Raw genomic sequence first — 13,246 nt, 5'->3', positions numbered from 1 at the left:
GGCTGGCTTTGAATTATGATCGTCAGAACTCAGCCTCCTAAGTAGCTGGTATTCCAAGCATGAAGCTCTGGTGCCCAACTTGATTCTTTCAAGTGCTACCCTGAAATCCAGGTCCTGCAGGGCTCCTAGAGTGAAGGACCAGTTTTCTGGGTAGGCAGCACCTGGTCCTGGGTGGGTGGGGTCCAGTCCTATCCACCCTCTCAGAATTCCCCTCTCTCCCTGGAATGAAGCAGCCTGGGGGCCCTGTAGCAGTTAGCTGTCTCCTGCCTATAACACTTACCATTGTCACTGGGTTAGAGAGTCCTACCTGCAAACCCAGGGCAGAAGAGTGAGAAGGGAAGGGACCTAAAACCACAAACTCCTCCTCTGAGACCAGGGCTCCTCACTCAATTTTAGTGACATCAGATGAAGCTGAGGCTAGAGGCATGAGTAAGCCAAGGAGGAGGCGGTGGGGTTAGGCTAGGCCATGGAGGAAGAGCCAACTCACCCCAAATTTTGTATATTCATCACCCTAGATGCCTGGCTTCCAAGCCTGGCCTGGCCCCTGCACTTTTCTGCCTGGTTGACCCTGGGACTTTCTGGGCTGGGAACCACCTCCCAGGTGAGAGCTTAGACAAAGGCGCAGGCAGTCATTGGAAGGCTACATCTTAGATACAGTAATAACAGCATGTGACCAATGATCTATATGGACTGCCTCCCAGCCTGACAGGTTTCCCTAGAACTCAGTGTGCTCAAACCCCTTCTTTTCAGATCACAGATGCACAGATGCTGCCCTAAGCACAAGTATTCCCAGGGGGTTTAGAAAATGGCATGTATCCTCTCTTGTGGGTCTTTGCTATCTCTATGTCTTATCTCCCCCCTCACCCAAGGGTGCCCAGTCCAGCAGTTCAGCCCCAAGACTCATCCTATGGTTCAGGCTGGGTACAGCCTTTTCTCACCATCCAAGGTAGTTCAATATGAGGCTGTGCCAAAGGGCTGTGTGTCAGCAGTGGGAATCAATTCAGAGAAGAGCTTGAAGTATGGCCCCAAAAGATATGTCATGAAATGTACTCCAAGAGCTAGTGACTCAGACCTGTAATTCTAGTTAGGAAGCTGAGAACTAAAGGATTGAAGTTCAAAGCCAGCCTGGGCAGGAAAGTCTATGAGACTATTAAGAAGCCAGAAGTGGAGCTATGACTCAAGTGGTAGAGTGCTAGTCTTGAGCACAAAAGCTCAGGGACAGCTCCCAGGCTCTGAGTTCAAGCTCCAGGACTGGCACCAAAAGTAAGAAGGAAAGTAAGTAAGTTACCTTCTGTATAAAGTGACATGACAGGACTAGCAGATAGCCCTTGATCATCAGGATTAGCATGTGACCTGAGATGCAGAGTCACATGACCATGAAAAGAGCAGATGCTCCTGAGCACATAACCAGAAAATAAGAGGCAACAGATGAGCTACAAACTGAGGCAGCAGCTCTCATTTCATCTAAAGCAGTTACCTGAGCAAATCAATTTTCCTGTGAAGTCTGATCTGCTGACCATTTTGCCACACCCCATCTAATGGATTCCACTTTTCAGCCTCTGTCCCCCCAAATCTCTTGCTCTGTCTATGCTTCTTTCACTCAGATTCTAGGCTCACAGCAGTTCTACGGGGAGCAAAGTTTTCCTGTTGTTCCAGGATCTGTCCTTCGGGAAGTTGTCTCAGGGCTCCTGTTCTATAAATACTACATGCTTCTCATGAACCCCACTCCACTCCTTTATCAAGATTCAAAACAGGAAACTGTTCCCCCTCCAAACCCAACTCATAGCCTCAAAACACATTGGAGATTGGGTGCTCAGTCCTGTAATCTTAGCTACTCAAGTAGAACTGAGAACTGACAATTAATTGAGGCAATAAGCCAGTCCTGGCAGAAAAGCTCATGAGACTTTTCTCTTCAATTCACCAACAGAAACCTGAAGTTCAAGTGACAGAATGCCAGCTTTGAGTGGAAAAAGCCAAGTAAGATCACAAAACCTTCAGTTCAAGTCCCAGTTCCCCCCCCACACACACACTCACAACAGCTAATGCATTTGTAAAGAAGATAATTTCTCATCGTAAATCCACAAATCACCCTGCTTCGCAGAGTCACTGTGCTGTTCAGGTTCCCATGTCTAGGGCCCTGAAGGGCCCTAATAGAAAGGGACAACTTGCTCCTCCCACTAACAGAGGAGGCCTCTGCTGCTCAGCATGAGGAGCTCATCTCAGAGGCAGACCCTGCTATATTGTTTTGGATGCAAGGAGTTTCTTTGGGAGGTGCTGGGGGAGTAGAGAACAAGTCAGGGAAGGGACGGAAGCCAGTACAGAACGCCATGTGTTGCATTGTGTCTCTTCTCAGTTCATATCTTCCTGGAGTGGAACTTCCTAGAGCCTTGGGGTGTGTTCACAGATGCAATCAATTTAACCAAGATGAGGTGTGTAAAATGAGGAATTTAAGTTTAGGTTTGGTGTCGTCAGCTGTGGCAGTTAGGGACATTCATATAGATTGGTGAAAAGACAGTTTCTTACGGAGCCCAGAGAACAAGAAGCAGCCCAACCCACAAGTCAGATAGGGTGATGAAGGGCCTGTTGAAACATGTATGCTCAGCAAGCAGATGGAGTTCAAGAGAGGGGACCTGTAGATCCAAGCTTTTAGTGGGATCCCAGGGGCTGCCAAGGTGGTAGAATACTAGCCTTGAGTGAAAAAGCTAAGGGACATTGCCTAAGTTCTTAGCTCAAGTTCAGGTAGTAGCCAGAGAGAAAGAAAGAGAGAGAGAGAGAGAGAGAGAGAGAGAGAGAGAGAGAGAGAGAGAGAGAGAGAGAGAGAGAGAGAGAAAGAAAGAAAGAAAGAAAGAAAGAAAGAAAGAAAGAAAGAAAGAAAGAAAGAAAAGAGGAAATGGAGAAGACACACAGAGATACAGACAGGAAAGTGGTCCATAGAATGGTAGAGGTTGAAGACAGGAGTGATGTAGCCATAGTCCAAAGAATTCCTAGAGTCATCCAAAACTTAAAAGACAAAGGAAGGCTCCTTCCTTAACATGTTCAGAGACAGTATGACCCTTCAGACACCTTAATTTCAGACTTCTGGCTTCCAAAGCAGACAATAAATTGCTGTTGTTTTAGACTATCAAAAGGAATGGCTTGTCTTATCAAGCCCTCTATGATCATTTGCACAATATCCTAGTAGACTAATATAGATTTTATGCTAGACATTGGAGTGGTGCTATAACAATGCTTGGAAAGTCAGAAGCAGGTAAAGATTAAAGGACGGAGATTTTGCTCATGCATACACATACCTGGACCATATTCATCTTTATTCACTCTCTTTGTTATCCTTTCTCCTTTCAACTGGTATCCATCCCCCAACAGGACCTATTTTACTTTACTGACATTGATTTGTTTTAGCGTGTATTAATTATACCAAGAGTTTTCATTGTGGCATTTTAGACATGCACTTATTATGTTTTGCTCAGAAAAACCTTCTCCATTGCTTTCCCTTCCCCCACCATCTCAACAGCTTTCATTGAGGTTATTTATGATTTATTTATACATATTTTCACTGTATTTTGAAATTACTCATCTTTCTTCTTCCTTCTCCCCTTCTCCTAATTATCCTATATAGTCCCATGGTTAGAATCGTGTGTGTGTGTGTGTGTGTGTAAATAGTTAACAAATGTCAATGAATATGCATGTCTTTGAGGTTTTATAGGATCTGCCCATCTTCCTTTTTCTATAAAATTCCACATATGAGTGAACACATGATATTTGACTGTTTTGAGCCTGCTTTTTCTCTCACAACATGATACTTTCTAGTTCCATCATTTTCCTACAAATGATATAATTTCATTTTTCTATATGGTAGTGTAGTATTCAAGCCAAGTGGACAAAAATGGACAAACAAGGCTCTTAATAGCAAAATCCCAGTGTTATTTCTTTTGTTTGTACCAGTACTTGGCTTAAACTGAGGGACTGCGCATTGTCCCTTGGTTTTGTCCCTCAAGGCTCGTGTTCTACCATTTAAGCTGCAGCTCCACTTCTAGCTTGTTGTTCTCTTTTGGGGTAATTAATTGGAGATACAAATCTCTTGGACTTTCCTGTCAGGGCTGACTTCAGTACACAGTCCTCAGAGATCTCAGCCTCCAAAGTAGCTAGGATTACAGATGTGAGCCACCAGCACTTATCGTGCTATGGTTTGAATGAAAGTTTGTCACCATAGTAGCAGTGTTAAGAGGTAGGACTTTTTAGGAGTATGAATTGAAGTTAGGAGTATGAATTAAAGTTGTTATCATGGAGTAGGTTCCTTATGAAAGATGAGTTAAACTCCTTCCTATCTTTGTCTCTCTCAGTTTCCCCTTTGATGTAGGTTACAGTGCAAGAAGATACCAGCACTTTGAGAAATTTGTTTGTAAATTTCCCAGTCTGTGGTGCTTGGTGATAGCAGTCCCAAATGGGTAAGATATTCAGATTTCCTTCAGATAATTGTTGGTAGAAATATGGACATTTACTTAAGGGTGTCTTTGTAAGGGCTTAGACAGAAATAACAATAAAATCTGGTATCACCCCAGAGAGTCCATTAATCATAAGGAACAGAACATTAACAGAAGTCGGAACACAAGGTGCTTCTACTGAAGCTTTAAAACAACATCTTATTAGACACTGGAGAACAAATGATCTTTGTCATAGTGTGGCAGTTGTGGCAGAAAACTTGGCAGAATTGCTTCCCACTGTTGGATGAAAAATAGAGCTCAAAGGCAATGAACCTGAATACAGAGCCAAGAAGATTTTCAAGCATAGTGCGGAACATGTGGCCTGGCTCCTTCTTGCTTCTGGCTTCTTCTAGAAATGACTGAGAGGAAAGAGATAACAACTTGTTGGAGCTCTTCAGCTCCAAGCTACCATCCTACCCCTTGAGCCACAGCACCACTTTCAGTTTTCTGTTGCTTATTATATCGAGATAAGAGTCTCACAGACTCATTTAGTTAAGACTAGTAGATATATGGCCAGATTTTTATTTTATTTTACTTATTTATTTATTTAGTCCATCATGGGACCTGATCTCTGGGCCTGAGAGTTGTCCCCGAGCTCTTCAGCTCAAGGCTAGCCCCCTACTCCTTGAACCACAGAACCATTTCCAGTTTTCTAGTGGTTAATTGGAGGTAAGAGTTTCACAGACTTTAGTGCCTGGGCTGGCTTTGAACCGTGATCCTCAGAATTTCAGCTTCCTGAGTAGCTAGGATTCACAGATATGAACCTCTGTGCTCAGCAAGACTTTACTCTTGGACTCTAGGCATCTGAGAGGTCACTGAGATTGACATATTGTTCTCACAGCCAGGCACAACATAGTTCTGGTGAGTACTTGAAAAATGGACATATAAGATTGGGAAGCCAGGAAGAAGCTACTGGAAGATCTGAGCACAGGCTGGATGGCATATGTCTGCTTTCCAGAAGTCACAGCTATCAGCCTGGGAAGGTAGCTTGTGGCTGCCCCCTGCAGGATGTGTGAGCCCTCAGTCCCTTGAAGCAACACATTTGCTAATGAGTTCATTTGAGGAAGTAGTCCACTGCACAGGGGCTTTGGAGAACACTTAACATTCCCTGAGATCTATCCTATGCACTATTCACAGGGCTGTGGCCTTCTCCAAATTGGCACAAAGCCCCCAAGTGAACTAACCTTGGCTTACCTTTGTCCTCTGTGAGTCTCTGAGAAGATCAAGGATGGGGTTATTTAGGAAGGCTCAGGACTCTGGAAACAGTCCAGAAATAATACAGAGACCCTGGATCATAAGAGCTTGGGCCCGCCTGGGTTGAGCTAGGCCTGAAAGGGAGAGAAAACACTGTGCATGTCAATATCAGGATTCCAGATAATATATGTCAATAATATGTCAATATCAAGATTCCGGGGATAATCTTGACTCACCTCTATGCCTTCTCAAATGGTGGTGTTACAGACCAGAAGACAGACACATGTCCTTCCCTTCACACAGTTTGGGGAAAAGATATATAGGCACCATAAGTTTACCCATTGCCTCAATGCCACACCCAGCAATATCAGTGTTTTGGTTTCTGTGTGTATATTTTGAAGAACAGTGGGATCACTTTTTTTTTTTTGCCAGTCCTGGGCTTGAACTCAGGGCCTGAGCACTGTCCTTGGGCTTTCTCAAAGCTAGAGCTCTACCACTTGAGCCACAACACCATTACCAATTTTTTCTATGGATGTGGTATGTGCAAGCTAAGCAAGCACTCTACCATTAGGCCAAATTTCTGGCGGGATCACACTGATCTTTCTGATCTTGGTCCTAATTTGAAGCAAGATCTTGCTTCCCAGAGGTTCAGCAGATATCCAAAAAGACATGGAGACAGCCTGGCCCACTGTTTAGGCCCAAAGCACAGGCTTAGGCCTTTGTGAGGACCTTTCATCTCAGTAAAAAGTGAGGCCTCTTCCACCTTCTATCTGAGCTCATTGCTTGAGTACAATAGAAAAGACAGTGGGCTAAGACCTTGAGAAGCTAGCAGCTTCTAGTTCTGATTTCCTGGAATTGGCTAGCTCTTCAGTCTTATGCTAGCTTCCAAATCTCATGCTTCCTTACAAGGAAGCCTTGGGGTCCCTGTGGAGAGGTGTCAACAGCCATCATCAACTTATCAACCTATGATGAGAATGGAGCCTCCTGCTTTAGTTGAGCATCTGAATGAACAGAGGCAAGATGCCAAGCCCTGTTTGAACTACAGGTTAGTAAGCATACGACAAGATCATTGCTGTTTCAAGATGTATTGGGCTGGGGCTGTTATTCAATGGCAGAGTGCTTGCTGAGCATATGTGAGACGCTGGGTTCTATCCCCAGGACTGCAAAAATAAAACCTTCACCTTTTCTGCTATGTAGTGTTGGATCCTGAAGCCCTGGCCTATCAGAGATGATCTGCCTGGCCATAATGACTGGTCCATACAGGGTGGTCCACACTGAGCTGAGTTGTTAGGATGCTTGGAGTATGCTTACCTGATCTCAGGAAGCCTGGTCTACAGTGTTCTTACTTAGAACCTTGAAGCCATGGGTTGCTATCTTCTCACTATGATGGGTGTAATGGGGCCGAAAGAGAGGAGGACGCAAGCCTGCAGATGTCCCATGTAGGAGAGAGTTTTAATTTGGGGTTATCATTCTTTGAAAGTGACTGAAACAGCCATCTAGCACATAGACCCAAGCCTCCTTTTCCAATCTATAAAATGGAGCAGTGAAGCCCTGGCAATGGCAGGTACTGGCATCACAAGTGGAGTGAAGACTACATGTAGACATAAAGCCTATGGGCAGCACCCATCACACCACCCCAGTATGAGCACTGAGGCATCGTCTTTAGGCCTTTCTTTGCCTTAGGTTGTCATTCTTTCATGTTAGATTTTGTTGTTGTTGTTGCTGTTATAGTTGTTTGTGCCATTACTAGGGCTTGAATTCAGAATCTGGTGCTGTCCCTTAGCTTTTCCCGCTCAAGGCTGGTGCTCTACCACTTGAGACACAGCTCCATTTCCAGTTTCTTGGTGATTAGTTGGAAATAAGAGTCATGGATTTTCCTGCCCAGGCTGACTTCAAACCTGGATCCTCAGATTTCAGCTTCCTGAGTTGCTAGGATTACAGGTTGGAGCCATCAATGTTTGTCTGTCATGTCAGATTTGCAGGTGGGGAAACAGAGGCAGAAAGAGCTCAAGTCCTATATGCTGAGCCCAGACAGACTCTTCCATGGAATGAATTGTATTGCTCAGACAGACCTTCATTCTCTAGGCCTCAGTCTCCTGATCTGTCAAACAAGAGACCAAGCCACTTCTGGAATACACGTCTCTCTGATGTTCCCATTTGGAGGGGCCTTGGCCGGCCTTACAGGCCACTAGAAGCCTTGCCCCAAGGAAGGCCCAAGGAAGGCTTCCTCAAGCCTGAGAAAACCTTTTCCAGGGATCAGTAAGAGAAAAGACTCAGGCTCAGAGAAGGGTGGTGGCTCACTCAGGGCTGAGCTGAGACTGGGTGTGACTTGCTAGGATAGTAAAGAGGCAGGATTGGAGCATGGGTGCTCACAGCTGCTGAGATCTGAGTGGCTACTGGCTGGTCTGGGAGGTAGGTTGGGGGAGCCCAAGGGGAGGCAGGGGAGGAGATGAAGAAGCACTTTGATGACCGGGCAGTAGGGGCCAGCCCTACTCACTGGACAGGTGTTAGGTCTCAAAGAAGCTTAACAGGCTCTGAGCATTAAGCTTCTGGTTGCCCTTGACCCACCTGGGTACCTTCTTACCTCCCAGCTTAGCTGGAGCAGCTCCAGCCAATGAAGACACAGACATGCCCCCTGGAACTCTATCCTTAGAAGGGAATGCCTTCGATCATAATAAGGTATAATCCTAACATCCCAGTGACCTCGGACAAGATGGTTTCCTTCTTAGAACCTTAGTTTTTTTTCACCACTTGTAATATAAGAGTTCAGGTCATATCTTCTGTGACAAGTGCAACTCTAACAGCTTTGGGAATATTTGTAATTATTTACATGTAGGAAGTGATGGAAAGCTTTGTTTCCTGTTTTCATTGTAGCAAATTCAGGAAATGCAGAAAAGAGTCAGAAAGCAGGAAGAAAGACAGGCAAAAGCACCCCGAAAATGGGTTTTATCCCATCTTGTGGCACATTGTGTCCCCACTCCTCTATTGGACTGGCATGCAGTCAGTTGTCAGTGTATCAGTTCTTTTTTGTATGTGTGTACTAGTCCTGGGGCTTGAACTCAGGGCCTTGGTACAATCACTCTCTTAGCTCTTTCACTCAAAGCTGGTGCTTCTATCATTTGATACATAGCTCCACTGCTGGCTTTTTGGTAGTTAAATGGGAATACGAATCTCATGAACTTTTCATGCTGACTTGGCTTTGAACTGCAATCCTCAGATCTCAGCCTCCTGAATAGGGTTTCAGAGATGAGCCACCAGCACTGGGCCAGTGTGTTGGTTCTTTAAGCCTGTCACCCCTCTAACCTGTGGGTGTCAGGACCCTCACTACCTGTATTCAGTCATCATGTCTGAGGCAAATGTTGGCTGCGCCTGAATTATCTGCCCTGTAGGGAAGCCCAGTGGTGAGTGACCAGGTCTCAGCAGGGGAATGACTGAATGGTGCCAGCACCTGCTCACCTCCATTGGGGCAGCTAGTTATGCCTGCAATCCTAGCTAGCTAGTCAGGAAGCCAAGATCCAAAGGTCATGGTTTGAAGCCAGCCTGTACAAAATACAAAATCTGTGAAACTCTTTTGTGTGTGTGTGTGTGTGTGTGTGTGTGTGTGTGTGTGTGTGTGTGTGTGTGTGTGTTGTGGGGCTTGAACTCAGTCTGGGCACTATCCCTGAGCTCTTCAGCTCAAGGCTACCACCCTACCCTTTAGCCAAGCCCCACTTCCCATTTTCTAGAGGTTAATTGGAGATAAAGAGCCTTAGGTCCTTTTGTGCCAGGTCTGGCTTTGAACCTTGATCCTCAGATCTCAGCCTCCTGAGTAGCTAGGATTACAGGTGTGAGCCACTTCCCCCATGCAAAATCTGTGAAACTCCTATCAGTTAACAACCAGCACACACACCCACACATGAGAGTGAGACAGAGACAGAGATAGAGACAGACAGGCAGACAGACAGACAGAGACAGACAGAAACAGACACAGAAGCATATCAATCCAAGGCCCCTCTGCCCACCAGCAGGCTTATGTGTGGCCCTGGCTCTTCCAGGTCTTTGGGGTTCATTGTGGTGAGTCAGGTGAGGGGCACCAGGTGAGACAATGCCTGAGTTAAGCCCTGAGTCCACACCAGACCCTTACCTTCCCTGGACATCTCAAGCAATGCATACAAAGCCATTTTTCAGAGCAGAACACTGAGACCCATGACCTCTGACATCCCCTCTCTCCCTGCCTCCTTCCCCATCACTAACAGAGCTCCTTTACAGGGTACCTCATGCTCCCCCTAGCAAACAAAGATATGGAGAGGCTGCAGTCTCTGTTATCTCATAGGCCTGTATGCCTTACTTGACTGCACTTCCTTCTCTCTGTCTCCCATGCCAGCAGCCTCCATTTTCCTCAGCCTCTGTCTCTAGCAGGCAGATCTGACAGGCCTTGATGGTTCTGCCAAAGCACAATATCATGGAGGGTTCCCTAGAAGAGGAGACTGAGATTTAGAGACGAGGACACACCTAGCCAGGTATGGCTCAGGCACTGATCCAAATTATTTACACTAGGAGAGATTGGGACCTGGGCCACTGGTAGTGCCAGATTACACCTGCCTAGCCCAGCCTGGAGGCCATTGTTCCAACTCAGCATGTCATAATCTCTTGTTAGTCTGGGGAATATGGAAGGGTTCTCTGATGAGAATACTCCGGCTATTGAAAATGTACCCAACACTGACCAGGGGAGGTAGCCTTTCAGAGCTGAGGCCTCCCATGGAATGGGCTCCCTAGACAATCTATTACCGTTGGTGAACTGGTGCCTTCCACTCACCAAACCTCAGCTTCCTTCCCTAGGTGTAGTTGACATTAGTAGGCTATTCAGAAATATGTCCTAATAAAATGCTCTAGGAAAAAGTGGGCTGGGGATACTTCAGATTGGGGCTCAAATTTGCCATGAGTTCACCTCTTTTCTTCACTTTTTATTTCTTTTGTGTGTGTGTGTGTGTGTGTCCTGTTACTGGGGCTTGAACTCAGGGCCTGAGTGCTGCCCCTGAGCTTTTGTGTGCAAGACTAACCATCTATGATTTGAGCAACAGCCAAGTCTTCTGGCTTTTTGTGGTTACTTGGCAATAAGAGTCTCAGCCCCATCCGGGCTGGCTTCAAACCGTGATCCTAGATCTCAGCCTCGTGAGATTTCAGGCGTGAGTCACAGGCGCCTGGCTTTCTCTTAGCTTTTTGCTTAAGACTGACCCTCTACTACTTGAAGCCACAATTGCACTGCTGAACTTTTGGTGACTAATTGAAGATAAGAATCTCACACTTTGCTGTCTGGGCTGGCTTCAAACCACAATCCTCAGATCTCAGCCTTGACAGTCTCATTGCTCTGAAGGTGGCTTTGGTGGCAAGTATGTTTGGAAGCACAACCAAGTACAGTTTCTTTTTTTTCTTTTATGTCAATGTATAGCAGGGTTACAGTTATATTCCAAGTACACAGTTTCTTGCAGAATGTGGGAGAGGTCCTCTAATGCAACATATTGGAGGCCTAGTGCCATGTAATTTTCAGGATATGTAGATGAAAGTACAGCTGCTCAGATGAGCATGTAGCTTTTACAAACGTTCATTAAGGACGGAGTTTTCCCTCCCAAGTACAAACACTCAGGACCTATGAACTTGATCTGATTTGATGTTAGGGTCATTATAGATACAACTAATATATCCATCATCAGTACACTGGAATAGGTGAAAATCTAATATGACTGGTATATTAAAAGGCTAGGAAACCTTTTTTCTGCCAAGAACAATTTGGATATTTATAATATAATTTGCCAGCCATACAAAGTTATTAAACGTAAGTGTTTAGTCATAGACAGCAGACGCAAACCATATAAGCAACATATAGTTCTATACCATCATGTGCCAAATGATTTTTCAGGACTTATATAGACAGCTCTCACACTGGACATCCCTCATCTCAGAAGCACATTTCCAGAGAGACATCTAAACTTAGGCAGCTGCCACAGGTCAAGGGACTGCCCAAAGTTGGAAGGCAAGAGGAGGTAAGAAGAAAGAGAAAAGCCTTCCTCGGGAGCCTTTGGGGAAAATAGGCTCTTCCCACACCCTGAGTTCAGACTTCTGGCTTCCTGAATGGTGAGATAATAAATCTCTTTTGTTCTGAGGGCTCTATCTGTAGCCTTTTGTTACCCAGGGCTAGGAAGCACACACCCCCTAAATGGTCAGATGGTCAGTGTTGTTGGATTCCTAGAGGCCTGAGCCACAGCATAGTGGTATGTGGGGAACTCCAGAGAGTGTAGACTTTTTACATTCTACACAGCTCCAATTGCAGTCCAAGGTTGCTCTAGACCTCCCCTCCCAGCCCCATACATGGACAGACAGGTAGCTACCCTTCAGGATGGCTGAGGAGGGACATCTAGAAAGGGCCCACACAGTTTTCATACAGTAGGCTGGGAATTCTGGGGTTTGGGAACTGTGTTCTGGAGGGGGTAGAGTCACAGCGATATGGTATATGGTCTTATCCTTCCCTGTTAGGCATGGAGGAAATTGAAGAAAATTATCATGTGTGGCCCACAAGTTCAGAATGAGATAATAGGGAGTGAAACCAACCCTGACAGAGAATGAGGGAAGTCCCTCTTGTGTGATCCTAAACCTCAGCTTCTGTGAGCTTACAAAGCAGAGGTCAGGAGAGCCTGTCTTACTGGATCCCTGCTCTGTGGTCTCCCAGATTAACTACATTCCTCATGGTCACTTGCCTATTCAGAGCTATACCTGTCTCAGCTTTGCCAGTGTCTGGGTTATCTTCCTAGCCTTCTTAAGGCATGCTTTAGCCATCCACTCTGGGATTCTGATTGCCCTTGGAGCAACCAAATGTATTTCTGACCCTTGCACTTCCCACCTCTGCTGGGGTAACTTCCCAAGAAAATCCAGATTCCCCTGGCTAGGCAAGGAATTGCCCCCTGGAATCCTGGGGGTGGGAGAGCTCCAGAGAGAGAAGAATGGGTGAACCACACAGTTCTGAGCCCAGTGACGCCAACCCCAGGAGGCTGGACATGAGGAAGTCAGCCAGAAAAGTGTGTAAGCACACACATGCATGTGTGGTTATAATCCTTCTCACAGCAGAGAACTACAGTAAGGCCAGCTTCCTCTGGGCATCTGCTAGGGCCTTGCCCACAAGCGAGATCCAAGGAATTGGGACCACATTGGACCCAGCGGTAAGGATCTAAAGGGCAGAGAAAAAAAAAAATGGAATCTTGTTCTGTGCTCTTTGGCACCTGTTGAATTGTGCACTCTCAGAAGGGAAAACCCTAATAAAAACAAAACATATGGAAACTCGTGAAAAACCACTCTAGGGGCCAAGGTGGGAGGAACAGGACAGGAGGGACCAGGAGAGGAAAGGTATGGCAAGCCTCCAAGCAACACTTGTCCAAGACTGGCTTCCGGTGGCAGAGCTGGGCTCCTCCTCGTGGTCTCGAGAGCCTGGACCCAGCGGGTCACCTGGGTCCCTGGCGCTGGCCTCACCCCGCGGAGGGCGTGGCCGGGGCGTGACAGACACGCCTTCTGCGCACACCCCCCTCGGGGCCCCGCCCCTCGTC

This window comes from Megascapheus bottae, chromosome 3 (assembly GCF_031878675.1).
Source record: "Megascapheus bottae isolate mThoBot1 chromosome 3, mThoBot2.hap1, whole genome shotgun sequence".
Lineage (NCBI taxonomy): Eukaryota > Metazoa > Chordata > Mammalia > Rodentia > Geomyidae > Megascapheus > Megascapheus bottae.
Note: the sequence above shows the minus strand (reverse complement) of the source record.